This window comes from Neovison vison, chromosome 12 (genome assembly GCF_020171115.1).
Source record: "Neovison vison isolate M4711 chromosome 12, ASM_NN_V1, whole genome shotgun sequence".
NCBI classification, from domain to species: Eukaryota; Metazoa; Chordata; class Mammalia; order Carnivora; family Mustelidae; genus Neogale; species Neogale vison.
The window spans coordinates 129914928-129931182 of NC_058102.1; the positions used below are offsets into that span (position 1 = coordinate 129914928).

The 16255-nt window shown below is 41.9% G+C and overlaps 1 non-coding gene across 1 annotated transcript; it reads right to left on the bottom strand.

Annotated features, from left to right (window-relative positions):
• Positions 1–9805: 9805 nt before the first annotated feature.
• On the bottom strand, positions 9806–9878 carry TRNAK-CUU. Its single transcript has one exon. It is a non-coding gene; the product is annotated as a tRNA-Lys (tRNA).
• Between the last annotated feature and the right edge of the window lie 6377 nt (positions 9879–16255).

The following is a 16255-nucleotide window of genomic DNA, read 5'->3' on the forward strand; positions in this document are numbered from 1 at the left end:
ATTCAGAAACACGCTATGTTCCATATTAATGCTACACCAAGGAAAACCTAGAGAAATAATCAATGTGTATATGGGAAAGATACAGTCCATCCACCCAGGGGGAAGAACTGAAGCGGGAAAGAGGAACAAGGGGTCCCGGTAAGATGCCCATTCCTACCCAGGCTATTTCCACTTCCTCCTTCACTGTTCTCAGTTCCTGAAATGGACTGTTTCTGCCTCCTGCATAAGCAGGAGCAGCCCCAGAGCAGTGAGGGGGCGTCCTACGATGGTATCCCTCGAACATGACTGTGTTCTTTACACCCTTTCTCCCAAACCTGGGGACCCCCATTTCCACACCCCATTTTGACCCCAGAGAACAATCTAGAAGTCTGCAAATCCACTGACCTTTCTCTCTCACCTGTACGGAGACCTCAGAATTCTATGTGTGAGTTTTTTCAGTTTTGAGTTTGGGTGCTTAGTATGTCAAGTTCTAGTTCCTTTCAGTCTTAATAATTTGGTGTCTGTCACCTTATAGAGACCTGTCTTAGTTACATTCTCGGGTCTCCTAAAGTCTTGAAAGGAGGGGAGTTGGGTTCCATCCTGTTGCTTGGATTCAGAGGAGCTCCTTTGAATTTCCCCTATGTATTTTTAGTGCCTGCTAACATCCAAATGTTATACTGAAAGGAAGCTATAGATGAAATCATCGTTACATAAAATTCTAGGCCTGAATTTTAAAGATAGGAGACTGTTGATCATTTATAATACTCATACCGTTTGTTGGTGCTTTCATCTTAAATAAGGCATCTTAAATCTTCAGAGAGTTGTCAGAAAGCTCACTTGCAATGAGGAACTCTGCTTTGCTTTTATTAATTTGGGCTTTTTCTGTTTAAGCTTTCATACTCACATTTTAAGTAGGTCATAATAGTGATATTTTAAAACGTGACAAAATAGAACTCAGGAACTAATCTGAAGTCAGAAGTAGGTTTATTACCATTTTTTTCCTCACTCATTCATCCCGTACGTATGGAAATCCTAGAAGATTCTGGGCCCCAAATGAATAAGATACGTTCCTTGCCCTTGAGGAACCCAGAGTTGAGTGGAGAAGATAAAGCCATGAGCCAATCCTTTTCAATAATCTATGGTATATGTGCTGAGGCAAGAGTGTGGAGGAGCTGGAGGACCACTCCATCAGCCTGTGGGGGTGGAGGAGGGAAGGGAAGGAAGGTGGTCCTGAAATGATGGCGCTTGAGTTTAAAAGAAGTCTACGCAGCATCATCACAGCATTTTTAAATTTCATTGTTGCATTTGTGCAAAAGGCAGCTAGATGCCAAAAGTTCAAACCAGAAGGCAGCCATGGACTAAAAAGGGAAAGTTCCCCCATCCACTCCACTTCCTCTCTGCTTTCATTTGCAGAAATGGAAATGCACTTTACATTGTTTTACGGCTTGCTTCCTTTCCACTTAACGCTATGCCTTGGAGATCTTTCCACACTGGAGAAAGAGGGACTGGTCTCATGGTCACGCACCTCATGCACACAAATTGTCCTTTTCTTAATCCATCTTTCACTTCATGTCGCTCCTAGCTCAGTTCTTAGGTGAAAACCAGAGAACTTGATCGCCTATCTTTTAGATTACATCCTCTATTAGGTAAATACTCTGTGAAGGTAGATTTTCCCTCTTCCTAGGAGTAAGTAGGATGGGGGCAGGTGGCTTCTGTGCTATGCCTTAGGGGTGAAGACCACTGAAGATTGTGGAGATGTGAAGATGACCTCCTTCACACCGCGGTCTCTTCTACTCAGGCCTCATGCTCTGGAAACTTCTTCTCAGCCAGATTCCAGTTCCCTTTGGGTCTGCCCTTCCCCCCACCTCAGTCACCTCTGCCCCCTTAAGAGGATGCCAGGGGCTTTGGGCTGCCCTGGCCCTTCTGCCTGGAACCTCAGTCAGTTGCGCTACTCCGTGTCCTGATTTGCCCTAGTTCTTGGAGATGCAGCTTTCAGCCTCTTGGGACTGACCAGATAATCCAGGTCTCTTCTGGATTGCCTCCAGATGCACACCAGGGGTCCATTCTGCTGTCCTCTTACTCTGAGAAGATCTCCCAGCTACACCGAGAGTGATTTTTTTTTTTAAGGTAATTTTTACACCCAACATGGGGCTCGAACTTACAACTCTGAGATCAAGAGCAGCATGCTACACCAACGAAGCTGTCAGGCACCCCAAAACCACGAGTGTTTTTTCCCATCTCCTTCTAAAAGGCGTACGTTCATCCCAAACTATTATTTAAGGATAAACTTTACTCTCAAATCCTTTGGATACTTGGCTTTGGGATACAAAAAAATCTGCTTACATTTTTTTTTTTAAGATTTTATCCATTTACCTGACAGAGAGAGATCACAAGTAGGCAGAGAGGCAGGCAGAGAGAGAGAGAGAGAGAGAGAGAGAGGAAAGCAGGGCTCTCCGCTCAGTGGAGAGCCCGATGCGGGACTCGATCCCAGAACCCTGGGATCATGACCTGAGCCGAAGGCAGCGGCTTAACCCACTGAGCCACCCAGGCGCCCCACTGCTTACATTTTTAAAAAAATTTTTTAAAAGTTCAGCTCTTGCAAAAGCCAAAAGCCTTGGCTTTCAACACATTTACCTTCACTGTGGGTTTTGAGGAACTATTTTGGAAGGAAAAGCCAAGGATTTTAACTTTGCATGTGTTGCTTTTTGGCCTTTCTCTGGGGCAGCTAGGTACCCGCATTGTCACCGTCCAGATACCCATCAAATAGACAATAGTAGTGGGACCGGCTGCAAATGGTTGTTGTGAAGCTTAATACAAATTGAACCACAGATTAACATATTGTATAGTAATATATAATTAATATGAATTAAATGTGTATTTATAGGAAGTGCTTTAATATAAATCAAATAAATAAACACAAAGTGCTTTTTACAGTGCCCAGCATGTAGGAAGTACTAGATAGATAGAACCATTATTACTTTTTATTTAACGACTATTTACTGAGCAACTACTATGTGCCAGAGCCTGTTACAAATGCTGGAATAGAGAATAACATGGATTAACATACTCGTCCTCCTGGAGCTTGCCGAGTAGGGAAATGCAGAGCATGTTAAATGGGGAAATAACGAGGAGCAGCATAAAGCAGGGGAAATGGAAAGGCAGGGTTGGAGAAGGCTCATGATTTGAGAAAGCGTGCCAGGGGAAAATTTGAGAAGCAATCTGAGGAGGCAGGGAGCAAGCCAGGCAGGTACCCAAAGGAAGAATATTCAGAATGCCTACAGGTGACAAGTGTTTCACGCGGAAAGTTTAGAAGGAATTACCGGGAACGCAAGCCATGCGGTTATATCCCAAAATATTATCCTACTACTTGAGTATCTACAGAAGGACGGGACTTTTCAACTACTGCGTGGTTCCACGGTATAGTAGGGCTTGGCCAGCGTTTTCCTGAAGGCCAATTCTGGCTATCTACCACAGTAGAGTTGAAGAATTGTGATGCAGACCGTATGAACTGCAAAGCCTAAAACAGAAAAATTACTACCTGGCTGAAAAAAGTTTGCCAACTCCTTTTTTCCCCTTTTTTAAGATTGTATTTATTTGAGAGAGTGCATGAGCGAGGGTTGGGGATGGGGGAGAGGACAGAATTTGAGGGAGAAGGACAAGCAGACTCCCACTGAGCACAGAGCTGGTCACAGGGCTGGGCTCGGGGCTCAATCCCAAGACCTTGAGATCAGGCCCCGTGTGGAAGTCAGACACTTAACCAACTGAGGAGTCACCCAGGTACCCCAAGTGTGCCAACTCTTGGTATGAAGGTACTGTCCCTTATTTTTTTATTATTATTACTTTAGTATACTCTATGACTGACACCCTGTGTGAGCTCACAGCCCTGAGATGAAGGGTCTCGCGCTCTACCCGGCACTGTCACTTGCTTAACATGTCCCCTACTGCTCAACAAGTTATGTAAATACTCTTTTGGTTGAAAGATTTACCAACCTATTTTTAATTTGTTTTAGCAAAGTTAGGGAAATTACTGGTTTATTGAAATAGAAGATTTGGGCATAGCTGGAACTAGAAACGGAACGATTGTTTCAGACATCAATGTTCCCATCTCTTGACGAGCCTGTGTGAGTGTGTGTGTGTGTGTGTGTGTGTGTGTTGGTTGGTTTCATCCTGCCATGTGCCAGAGGAGAGGGCCCCTGACAGCCCATAGTTTAACAACTACTCTGCCTAGATACCTTCTTTATGCCAGTGTCCTTCCATCAGTTCAAGAGCCGGTCTCAGATTGGCCCTGATGGAGTCAGTACACCTCTGGGTCTGTCACTGGGTCCAAGTGGTTGGCCAAATGCTGTTTTTTTAGCCAGCCCTTGGCCGTAGTGCCCAGATAGAGGAAGGAACTTGTATCAATCAGAGTTCTCCAGGGAAACAGACCAATAGGAGATTTAAATAGATAGATACTGATACCGATACAGATATAGAGAAAGAAGTTGATTATGAGGGATTGGCTCACAAGATTACAGAGGCAGAGGAGCCTCATGACTGGCCCAGAAAAGCTGGTGGTTTGTTCTAGTCTAAACCTGAAGATCTGAGAACCAGGGGGCCAGTGGTATCAGGTCCCAGCACAGGCCAGAGACCTGAGAACCAGAAACACTGATGTCCAAGCATGGTGGTCCAGCTCAAGCAGAGAGCAGATCCGCTCTTCCTCTGCCTTTTTGTTCTACTCAGGACCACAAAGGATTGGATGACGTCCACCCACACTGGTGTGGGGTGGGGGAAGGGGTTGTTTCTTTACTCAGTCTGCTGATTCAAATGCTAATCCCTTCCAGAAATACCCGTACAGTCTCTCTTAGAAATAAACAGCTATCTGGGCATCCCTTAACCCAGTCAGGTGGACGTAAAATGAACCATCATAAAGACCAGCACCACTGGCCCCCTAAGTGAGAGGGAAAGTGGCGCTTTTCCAAAAGAAGGAATGCTGAGCAGATTACAAAACAGTACATGTACTACTGTTTGCAGTTTTTCATTAATTAAAAATGTTTCAAGGGGTGCCTGGCTGACTCGGCCGGTGGAGCGTGTGGCTCCTGATCTCAGAGTTGTGAGTTCGAGCCCCGCATTGGGTGTAGAGATTACTTTAAAAAATATAATCTTAAAAGAATATTTCAGGGACGCCTGGGTGTCTCGGTTTGATTGTGTCTGACTCTTGGATTTTGTCTCAGGTCATGGTCTCAGGATCCTGAGCTTGAGCCCCGTGTGGGGTTATGTGCTCAGTGGGGAGTCTGCTTGAGATTCTCTCTCTCCCTCTCCTGCTGCCCTTCCCCCTCCCTCTCACGCTCTCAAATGAAGAATAAACCTTTTTTAAAGAGTTTCAATGTACTGATATATATATGTATATATATATGTATGTATGTATATGATTGTACTAGCATTTATCTAAGATTTGTACTTACAGGTGAAATTGACAGATTTTGGCAAATTGCTTTCCAAAAACGACTTACCAGTTTCATGACAGCTCTGACAGTTCATGAAATGCTCTTTGTCCCACACCCTCACCAGCCCTGGATACTACCATTTTCCTTGAAAATGTTGCCTATCTAATGAGCAAAATAGGACCTTTAGTTTTTGTTTTTGTTTTTTTACTTTGCATTTCCTAATGAGAACTGGGGCAAGGCATCCCTTCATGTTTACTGACTGCTGTAGGTCAGGTCCTGCAAAGCAGATGCTGAGGTGGAGAAGTGGGTGCCTGCGTTTATGAAGGAGTGCTCTCTTTTGATTGACACCCATGGGGGAGGGGGAAGGGAAGGAAGCAGGATTAGGCAGAGGGAAAGTTGGGATGCTTGGCTAAGGCCTCAGCTGACGTCTTGGTGATCTCTGAAGCTAGGCTGACCCTTGTGAGCTGTCCTGAGTTAGAGCATGGTGGCCAAGCCCTTATAACCCCTGCTTCCCCCAGTCATTGGATGAGGGCTGCCCTGGGAAGATACATAGCCTTTGGGTGAAGTGACCCTTCCAGCAAGAAGCATTCCCAGGGAGGGCTGAACGCTGAGGGCAGGCAGCCAGCAACACCCCAGCAGCTGGGGAGATACATCCTTCAGGATTGGGACACAGCATAGTATGCGTTACCCTAAGTATATTTATTAATTTGTGAATTACCTATTCACAGTCTTTCCATTTCTTCAGTGGCTTGTAGTGGTGCTTTATTCTGGGTATAATCCTTTATATATTATACACATCACAAATATTCTATTTCAGTCTATTGTTGGTCTTCAACATTGTTAAGGGGTCATTTATTTAAAGATCTATTACATTTTTTTAAAAAGAGTTTATTTGTTTGACAGAGAGAGCCCAAGCAGCAGCAGGGTGGAGGGGCAGAAGGAGAGAGAGAAGTGTGGGTCTCGATCCCAGGACCCTGGGATCATAACCTGAGCCAAAGGCAGACACTTAACTGACTGAGCCACCCAGGGGCCCCAGGACCATGTATTTAATAGACTATTCTCTACCAACTGATGTAAAAAGACATGTATACTGGAATTTAAATTTTTGCTTAAATGGGAATATGTCTTGTTTGCAATCCCAGTTATCTTTTATCTATTTTTCTCTTAATATTTTATTTTTTAAAACACTGTATTCTTCTACTTTGGTATCAGGTTGGTCAATCTTCCAATATGATGGAATTTATTTTCAAAAACTTTTGGCTGTATTTAAGCATTTTTTTTTAAAGTAGGCTCCACGCCCAAAATGGGGCTTGAACTCACAACACTGAGATCAAGTGTCACATGCTCTACGGACTGAGCCAGCCAGGCACTCCAAGCATTTCTCTTTCTTGTGAACTTGTCTTATTGATTGCACTAAATTTACAAACTAAACTGAAATGTTACAACTTTACAATATTGAGACTTCTTCTTCTTCCTTTTTTAAAAAAGATTTTATTTATTTATTTGACAGACAGATACAGAACACAAGTAAGCAGAATGGCAGGCAGAAAAAGAGAGGGAAGCAGGATCTCTGCTGAGCAAGGATCCGGATGTGGGGCTCCATCCCAGGACCCCGCAATCATAACCTGAGCCGAAGGTAGCTGCCCAACCAACTGAGCCACCCAGGCACCCCACAATATTGAGACTTCTTATCTAAGAACATATGTATCTATTTTTAAAATTTTTATTTTTATGACCTTCAGTAAAACTTTATAATTTCCTTCACATAGGTCTTATACATTTTTTTAAGACTTTATTTATTATTTGAGAGAGAGAGAGAAAGCAGGGGGAAGGACAGAGGGAGAAGCAGATTCCCATCTGAGCAGGGAGTGGTATGTGGGGCTCAATCCCAGGACACTGAGATCATGACCTGAGCCAAAGGCAGACGCTTTAACTGACTGGCCACCCAACTGACTGGCCAGCCTCATGCATTTCTTGTTAGATTTACTTCTTTATTAAATTTTTGTGTTTAAATTTTAGTTTTAGGGTGTGCCTGGGTGGCTCAGTCAGTTAAGCCTCTGCCTTGTAACAACCTGCTGCTTTGGTTACTACCATTTTCTTGTGTCTGTGTTCATAGTGAGGCTGGTTTATAATGATTACCTTCCCTCCCCCCACCCCCGAGATCATTAGTTTTAATCAAAAGAAAGAAGTTTTGTATTCTTAAAAGTTGTATTTATTCACAACCATAAACAGGTGTCATCCACTAGATTTCACTTTTCTGTGAGAGTCAACCTTGTGCCATTCATGAGCTCAGGGAGTACGTCACATTCAAGGTCAACGAAGGATTGAAGATTATGTCTGTACCTTGAGCTTCATGAGAAATGGTGTTTATATTAGTGCCTCACAAACCAGGTGCAAATCATCAAGTCCTTGGCAGCCTGCGGGGCCAACTTAAAAAAAAAAACAGTGTTTTTTGTTTGTTAGTGTTTGCTTTTTATATTCCATCACTAAACACCAAATATTTTTCACCAGTCAGTTCAAATTCCTGTGGACTGTGTCCTGTTTATAAATCCTTGATTGCCCTTTGTTGCATTTTCTGCTGCTTTGAGTCACCAGTGTATGTTCTTAAAGTGCCCTGTGTGAAGACTTCCCCTTCCCTTTCCCCAAATGACACATTAGGTAACTACTGAGCAAGCTTCTCACCGAGCAAACCAGAACTGGGTGAAGTGGGGGTTGTGAGGTATTTCTAATTTAAGGTCAAGGACAAGATGGAAATCCACGGAAGGGGGATGCTTCTCCCCCGAGGGATCTTTACAAATTCCCAAATAGGCGACTGAAAGACTGAGTAGTTATTTTTGGGCTTTCGTGTTTAGGGGCCACAGTTTAGAGTAGCAGGCTCTCGATGATAGTCACCCTGGTACGTCCTCATATCTTCTAATTGGCACGCGAGATGGCTCTACCCAGAAGTAAAGGGGAACTGGAAGCAAGGAGGCCTCATAGAGACTTTAGCCCATCTCTTAGTCATTTAACTGACTGTAGGGCTTCTGATATTAGAACATAGACTTAAAAAACCATGCATACTGGGACATCTAGGCAGCTCAGTCAGTTAGGTGCCTGACTTTTGACTTTGGCTCAGGTCATGATCTCGGGGTCCTGGGAGTGAGCCGTGCCTCTGGCTCTGTGCTCAGCGGGAGTCTGTGTGTCCTTTTCCCTCTGCTCCCCACCACTTGCCCCATGTCTCTCTCTCTCTCAAATAAGTAGATAAAATCATAAAAAAAAATCCCAATGCTCACTATACTTAAAGTCTATAATGACAATTCTTATTAATAAACATTACATGGTTTTAGTAACAAATCAGAATGTTTTTCCACAAGTTTACATGTTTTTCTATCATATTAAAATAAAATATGATTCACATGATCACTAAAAGTATAGCAGAAACCACTCAAAAACAACTCGTCTCAAAGGAGCTATTTCAGAGGGGTTTCTTTGGGTATTTACCTGTTCAGTTTTCTATCTCCTTGACTCAATTTTGATAATATACATGTTTCTAGAAAATTAGCCACTTAGGTTTTATATATTATTAATATAAATTTTTACATGGTATTCTCATAAAATTAATGGCTTTTATATCTGCAGTTATGTATAATTTCAAGATGTGTTTTGTTTTTCTCCGGATCCCGATTTGACAAAAATAACTAGCCCTCTATTCTCCCTCCCAGAAAAGTTTTACTGGTTTTATGGATTATATCACTTCTTCTGTTTTTTTAATATATACAATTTCAGCTTTTAAATTTTTAAATTCCTCTCTATGGATTATTTTATTCTTTTTCTGTATTCTTGAATTGAATGGTTAGATGTTTTATTTATTTATAATCTTACTTATTTTCTAATATATGCCCTAAAATAAGTCTATTCACTTTTCCCTGGTTATCTGTTCATGTCTCATAGTTTTAATGTTTTCTCATTCTTGCTTTTTTCTATTTTTGTTTGTTTGTTTTACATTTTTTTTTTTTACGTAATCTCCATGGAGGTGGGGGGGGGGCTGGGTGGCTCAGTTGGTTAAGCATCTGCTTCCAGCTCAGGTCATGATCCCAGGGTCCTGGGATCAAACCCCATGTCAGGCTCCCTGTTCAGCAGGTGGCCTATGTCTCCCTCTGTCCTTTCTTGCTGTTCATGCACTTTCTCTCAAATAAAAAAATAAAATCTTAAAAAAAAAAATAGGGGCGCCTGGGTGGCTCAATGGGTTAAAGCCTCTGCCTTCAGCTCAGGTCATGATCCCAGGGTCGTGGGATGGAGCCCTGCATCGGGCTCTGCTCAGCGGGGAGCCTGCTTCCTCCTCTCTCTGCCTGCCTCTCTGCCTACTTGTGTTCTCTGTCTGTCAAATAAATAAAATCTTAAAAAAAAAAAAAAAAAAGGCTCCATGCCCAACATGAGACTTGAACTCATGACCCTGAGATCAAGAGTCACATGCTCTGCTGACTGAGCCAGCCAGGCTCCCCTTTTGCTCTTTTCCTAAATAGTTTATAATTTTATTTTAAGTGTCCTTTTGAACCTAGCAGTTACTTGGAAATGAAGGACAAAATACAACAAAAAATATTTTTAGTCAACCGCTCAGCCAAAGTGAAAAAGTCAATAGCTCAGCCTTCTCCAGAGGCCAGAAATAAAGAATGAAATGATTTAAGTGAAATTATGTCATGTTTGCCATCTTTCCCACAGCTGACAGGAAAAAGGCCCGAGGGGCAGTCTGCTAAGGTTTTTAAAGCCTAGGCATCATGATCTTGGGTCTGTATAGGTTTGAAAGCTGGAACTGAGCGATGTGGGTAAAACCTGACCTCAAAAGTCTGCCCTGCCCATGGAAACAATAATAGAAAGAAGTCTGCCCGCTTACCTGGCCAAGGGGCAAAGAAGTTTGCTGTTCATTTAGGTGAGGGGTTGGGCAATCTACTATGGGCAGATCTGCTAAGTCCATGGGAAAATGTAAGCATTTTTGCCAGACTTCGTTTCCTCTCGTGCTGTAACAAATTACAATAAATTTGACAGAACACTGCAGAATGCCAGGGGCCTGCTTCTCTCTCATCTTAGATCAAGTGAGAGGTCCCTTAGATCAAGTAAGAAAACTTGGCATGGGAATTTGGGGGAGGCAACAAATGAGTGGCTTAAAACAACAGAATTTGTTCTCTGACAGTTCTGGAGTTCAAAAGTCTGGAATGGGTTTCACCAGGCTAAACTCAAGGTGTTAACACAGCTGTGTGTTTGGAATTTTATGTTTTGGCATTCTCCGAGGACTGTGCTTAGGAAACATTCTTCTAGAGAGGATTCCAGGATGGGCCTTTTTTGCCATATAAGTAGTATGAATCTGGCTCCAGAAGTGGGTGAGTACCTGCTGTGACTACCAACGGTCAGGAGACTTTTCCATCGTCTCTTTCAAAAATTATTTATTTATTCATTTGATCTTTATTCATCATATTGATGAATAGTTGACACACTGTTATGTTAGTTTCAGATGTACCACACACTGATTTGATCAACTCTCTCTTGTTACTCTATCCAGAGCCCAAGCCCAAACAAGTCAGTGTTCTTTCTTGAGGTATATCTTTTCTAGTTCACCCACTTATGAGGTCATCTTTAGGGGAAGGTCCTGGGTTTTTTGGGCAGCCCCTAGTTTGACCCGTTATTCTGTTTGGCCTTCAGATCCTGGGTCATCAGGGACCTGCAGATGTTCTCCAGTTAAAAGCTAGTTTGAGTGAATGAATAGTTGAGTGAATCATGTTGTCTAGCATTTTGTAGCCTCATTGTTTTCTCTCACTTTCTCGACCACAGAGAAACATCTTTTTGAAATATATTATTTTGTGTGGCATCTGGGTGGCTCAGTGGGCTAACTGTCAGCTTTTGGTTTTGGCTCAGGTCATGATCTCGGGGTCATGAGATGAAGTCCTGTGTCAGGCTACCCACGGAGTGTGGAGCCTACTGAAGATTCTCTCTTTCTCTCTGCCCCTCACCATTTTTTTTTTTTTAATTTATTTGATAGACAGGTAGGCAGAGAGGCACGCAGAGAGAGAAAGGAAGGGAAGCAGACTCCCTGCCGAGCAGAGAGCCCGATGCGGGGCTCAATCCCAGAACTCTGGGATCATGACCTGAGCTGAAGGCAGAGGCTTTAACCCACTGAGCCACCCAGGCGCCCCTGCCCCTCACCTTTTAAAAAATAGTTTGAAAAATATGATTTCCTACTTCTTACTATCATTGAAAAATGGTTCTCTACTTGGACGGTTACACCAAATTTGTGAAATTGTTGGAAATGGAAGTCAGGAGACAGTGTTTTAAAAGATAATAATTGCGAATTTTTTTAGAAGCTTATAAAGGCTCTAATTTAAGAAGATATCTAGTCCAGAGCAGAATGTATTACAGTATCGACACCTGATTACCGTTATTGTAAACTGTATAATGTCAAAGAAAAGGAAAGATACAAAAGCTAGATAAAGAAGTCACCTGAAAAGAATGACAGTTAGGGGTGCCTGATTGGCTCAGTCCATAGAGCATATGACTCTTGATCTTGGGGTCATGAGTTCGTGCCCCACATTAAGTGTAGAGATCACTTTTAAAAATGATAAAGAATGACAGTTAAGTTGATAGTGTATCTCTCATTTGCAATATGAGATGTCAGGTGACAATGGATTATGGAGGGAAAGTAACTATCAACCTAGGAATCTGTTCGGAACTAAACTATACCGTATCTCTTCCATCAGATTGGCACAGATTTTGAAAAATTCAACTATAGGGGCACCTGAGTGGCTCAGCGGGATAGGCTTCTGCCTTTGGCTCGGGTCATGATCCCCGGGTCCTGCGATCAAACCCCACATTGGGCCCTCTGCTGGGCAGGGAGCCCAATTCCACCCCCCCCCCTCCTCACCCCCGCCTCTCTCTCTCTGCTGGCAGGAAGCCTGCTTCCCCCCACCCCCCGGCTGCCTGTCTCTCTGTCTACTTGTGATCTTTCTGTCTCTGTCAAATAAATAAATAAAGTCTTAAAAAAAAAATTCAGCTATACAAAGTATTGGTTGAGATGTGAGGTAATCAAATCTCAGCCACCTCTGGTAGAGTGTATATTGGTGCAACTTAGCACAATTTGGCAATAACTAGTGAAACTGAAGATGCAGAGTCCTCACGACTCAGCAATACTACTTCTCTGGGAAATGCTTCTACGTATATCTACAGAAGTCTAGACAAAGGGGCACTCCATAGAATGATCACGATGGCAAAAAATTAGGAGCAACCTAAATATTCATCAGTAAGAGAATGGATCCCTGAATTGAAGACGTCCCCACAGCTAAAACGAATGAACTTCGTGTTATGTTTTTAAATGGATACATTGTATGTCAAATATATCTCAGTAAAGCTGGAAAGAATAAATGGATATAACTTGGCTACTTTATTTATTTTTAAAGATTTTACTTACTTATTTGACAGAGAGAGCTCGCACAGGCAGGGGGAGCAGCAGGCAGAGGGAGAGGGAAAGCAGACTCCCTGCTAGGCAGAGAGCTGCTGGGGCTTGATCCCAGGATCCTGGGATCATGACCTGAGCTAAAAGCAGACACTTAACCGACTGAGCCACCTAGACTTTATTTTGAATTCAGAAAATATCACAGGAAGAGACACATTTATATAAATTAAGAACAGCAGACACAGAAAAAAGCTCACTGCCCTCCACCTATCTGACTAAAAGCAGGGCATCACCTTTCCATTTGTAAAGGTGTTTGTCTCTCCAGTACTAGAGAAGGAAAATTGCTATCGTTGCTGGTGGTGGTTGTTTATTTTATTAAAAAATTTTTTTTTCAGTCTATAAGGATAAAATTGACATATAACATCGCGTTAGTTTAAGGTATTCAATGTAATGATTATATATATATATATATATATTTATATTTATATTGCAAAATGATTACAAGTTTAGTTACCATCTATCGCATCACATAGTTGAAAACCTTTTTTTTTGGTGATGAGAACGTTTTAAAAAATTCACTCATAGCAACTTTCAAATACACAATAGAGTATTGTTAAGTATAATCACCAGTGCTGTGCAGAGAACAACTCTTACTCACTGGGGACTTATTCCCAGAGGTGACTCCAATCTCTTAGGCAGAAAAAGGATTCTGCATGACAAATCTTACTCAGTAGCCTTTATCCTTCAGTATTTTCCCGACATATTTACCTTCCCACAGTTTGCCACCCCTAAGAGCCTAAATCCCTATTCCTTTGTCTTGTCACTTCTCTACAAATGTATTGTTCTTTGTTGAGATGCTATATAAGCTCCCAGTTTTAACTCAATTTGAGTCACTCCTCATTGAGTGTCTACCAAGCATGTTAATAAACTCTGTTTTTCTCTTGTTAATTTGTCTTTTGTCAGTTTAATTTTCAGAGCTCCAGCCACAGAACTAAGAGGGGAGAGGAAAAGGTTTTTTCCTCCCCTACAATGTATATATTAAGAATACATAAAACAACCCCATATATTATTTATGGAGACATCTATATATAAAAGAAGTATGAAAAACAGGGTGGCAGGGTACTTGGGTGGCTCAGTTGGGGTTAAGTGTCTGCCTTCAGCTCAGGTGATGATCTCAGGGTCCTGGGATCAAGCCCCACTGGATCTCTGCCCAGGGGGAGTCTGCTCTACCTCTCCCTCTGTCCTTCCCCCTTCCCCACTTCTGTAGGCACTCTCTTTCTTTCTCTTTCAAATAAATAGATAAAATCTTTTTTAAAAATAGCATGGGAAATTCACATTTTAGTAAGGATAGTTGTTATCTTCAGGGAGGGACAGAGGTAAATGGGATAAGAAAGCATTGCTCTGGCTCTTACATTTATTTTTCAGAGATGAAAAGATCTTAACAAACCTCAAAGCCAGTTAGCCTTTAAACAATCTCATTGGCAGGTACATGCTGTTGAATGGTACTTTTTATGTTGGAAATAGTACATACACAAGAGGATAAATAAAACTTCGTAATGCATTTTTCCAAATATTTGGTGTAGATTTTTTTTTCTTTCCTTTTCTTCTTAATTTTATTTTTAAGTAATCTCTGCACCCAGTGTGGGCCTCAAACTCACAACCCCAAGATCAAGAGTCTCATACCACTAAGTGGTACAGATTTCATTAAAATATAACTCTTCACTTAAGTTTATTGATTACATAAGTTTAATTTTCTATATTTTTACTTATTTTTAATCTATTTACTTCTAAGGTGTTTTGTCAAATTTTCTTTTATGTTATGTTAAAGCAGTTATTACATGTTTTGAAGTTACAACATTAGGTGTATAATGACTTTTGTATATTCCTGGAAAAGTCACATTTAATAATGTGAAATATCTTTATATTTCAAATACTTTTTACTTTTTCTAATTTTAATTACTTTTTGCTTAGCATGATTTTTTTTTTTATTTGAGTAAAGTAGATGTCCCTTCATTTTTAAACCATGTCATTTTTGTAATTCTTACAAATAGCATTTCTGGATTTGCTCTTTGCTTGCCTTTCATGCATACTTTTTTTCATGCATTAGGTATATACTGCTACATAAGGAACCACCCCCAAACTCAAAACAACTACCTTTTTATTTATTTCAGATTTCAGTCAGTCAGCACTTTGGGCAGAGTTCAGCTGGGGTGGTTCTTCCGCTGGTTCTGCCTGGGACCTCTGATGCAGGTGCAGTTACTTGGTGGCTCAACTGAGACATCAGTCATGTGTGTGGCTGTTGGTGCTACCTCTCAGGGGGACCTCTCTCTGCACATGGTTTCTCCTTCTCAAGGAGGGTCACGTGGACCTCTTCAGCCATAGCTCTTTACCAAGAGGGTGAGACAGTGGAAGCAGCAAAACATTGTGAGTCCTGAGCTCAGAAGACCCATGGCATCACCTCTTCATCATCGTGCTGGTCAAAGCAGGTCACAAGTCCAGCCTGGGTTTGGAGGGTGAAGAAGGGAATGCTATCACTTGATTGGGGACATGGCAAAGGATTATAATAACGGGTCAGGTGGACAGGGTGTGAGGGACTATTTCACCATTCCTGCAGGCAATCTACCGTAACGTTGGACTGATCAGGTATGTGCTTAGTTTGTGTTTCTTGGTTCTAGTAGTTTGGAAATTATTTCACTCTTGAAATGTCATAATTAAAATTGTAACCTATACATTTGATCCACCTACTCAATCCACATCTTCTTTTCTTTTTTAAAATTTATTGGTTTATTTTAAGTAAGTTTTATGCCAAACATGGGGCTTAAACTCACAACCCCAAGATCAATAGTCACATGTTCTACTGACTGAGCCAGCCAGGTGCCCCATCCACATCCTCTCTTAGCCTTACGCACCGTACTCTTCCCTGTGAGGCTCTGTGTGGACCTCAGCTGTAGGCTTTCTTGTCCTCTGACTTATGATAGAGTTTGACAAATGGGGAACCTTAGCAGGAGATTGGAGGAAAGGAAGGCAGTGAGGTTGGATTATTGATTCCCCAGCTCCCTCCCTTTGTAAGTGACTCTTCATGTTCACCTGAGATGCCAATTTGTTGTAAAAGCTTATCTCTGGTGATTGTGGGAAGGAACAAAATGCTGCTGTGTTAAGGGTGCCAGCAGCTTGCCATATAGGTGTGGGGTTTCCCTGTTGCTTGTGAATGTTGCCATTTATCTTGGGTACTACTTTTCTCTCAGGCCTAACACACTCGTTCTCCACTCTAAGCTGAGTTTAAGGCAATGTTGCTCATTGCAAGGCAAAAAAAAAAAGGAGGACAAGAAGGAGCTTAATTAATTGGAAGGACTGTCTCTAATGGCATGTCTCAATTAATCATCTTCATGGTCAACTCAGGACTCCCATCCATTTGGTCTTTGTGTTCATTACCTCT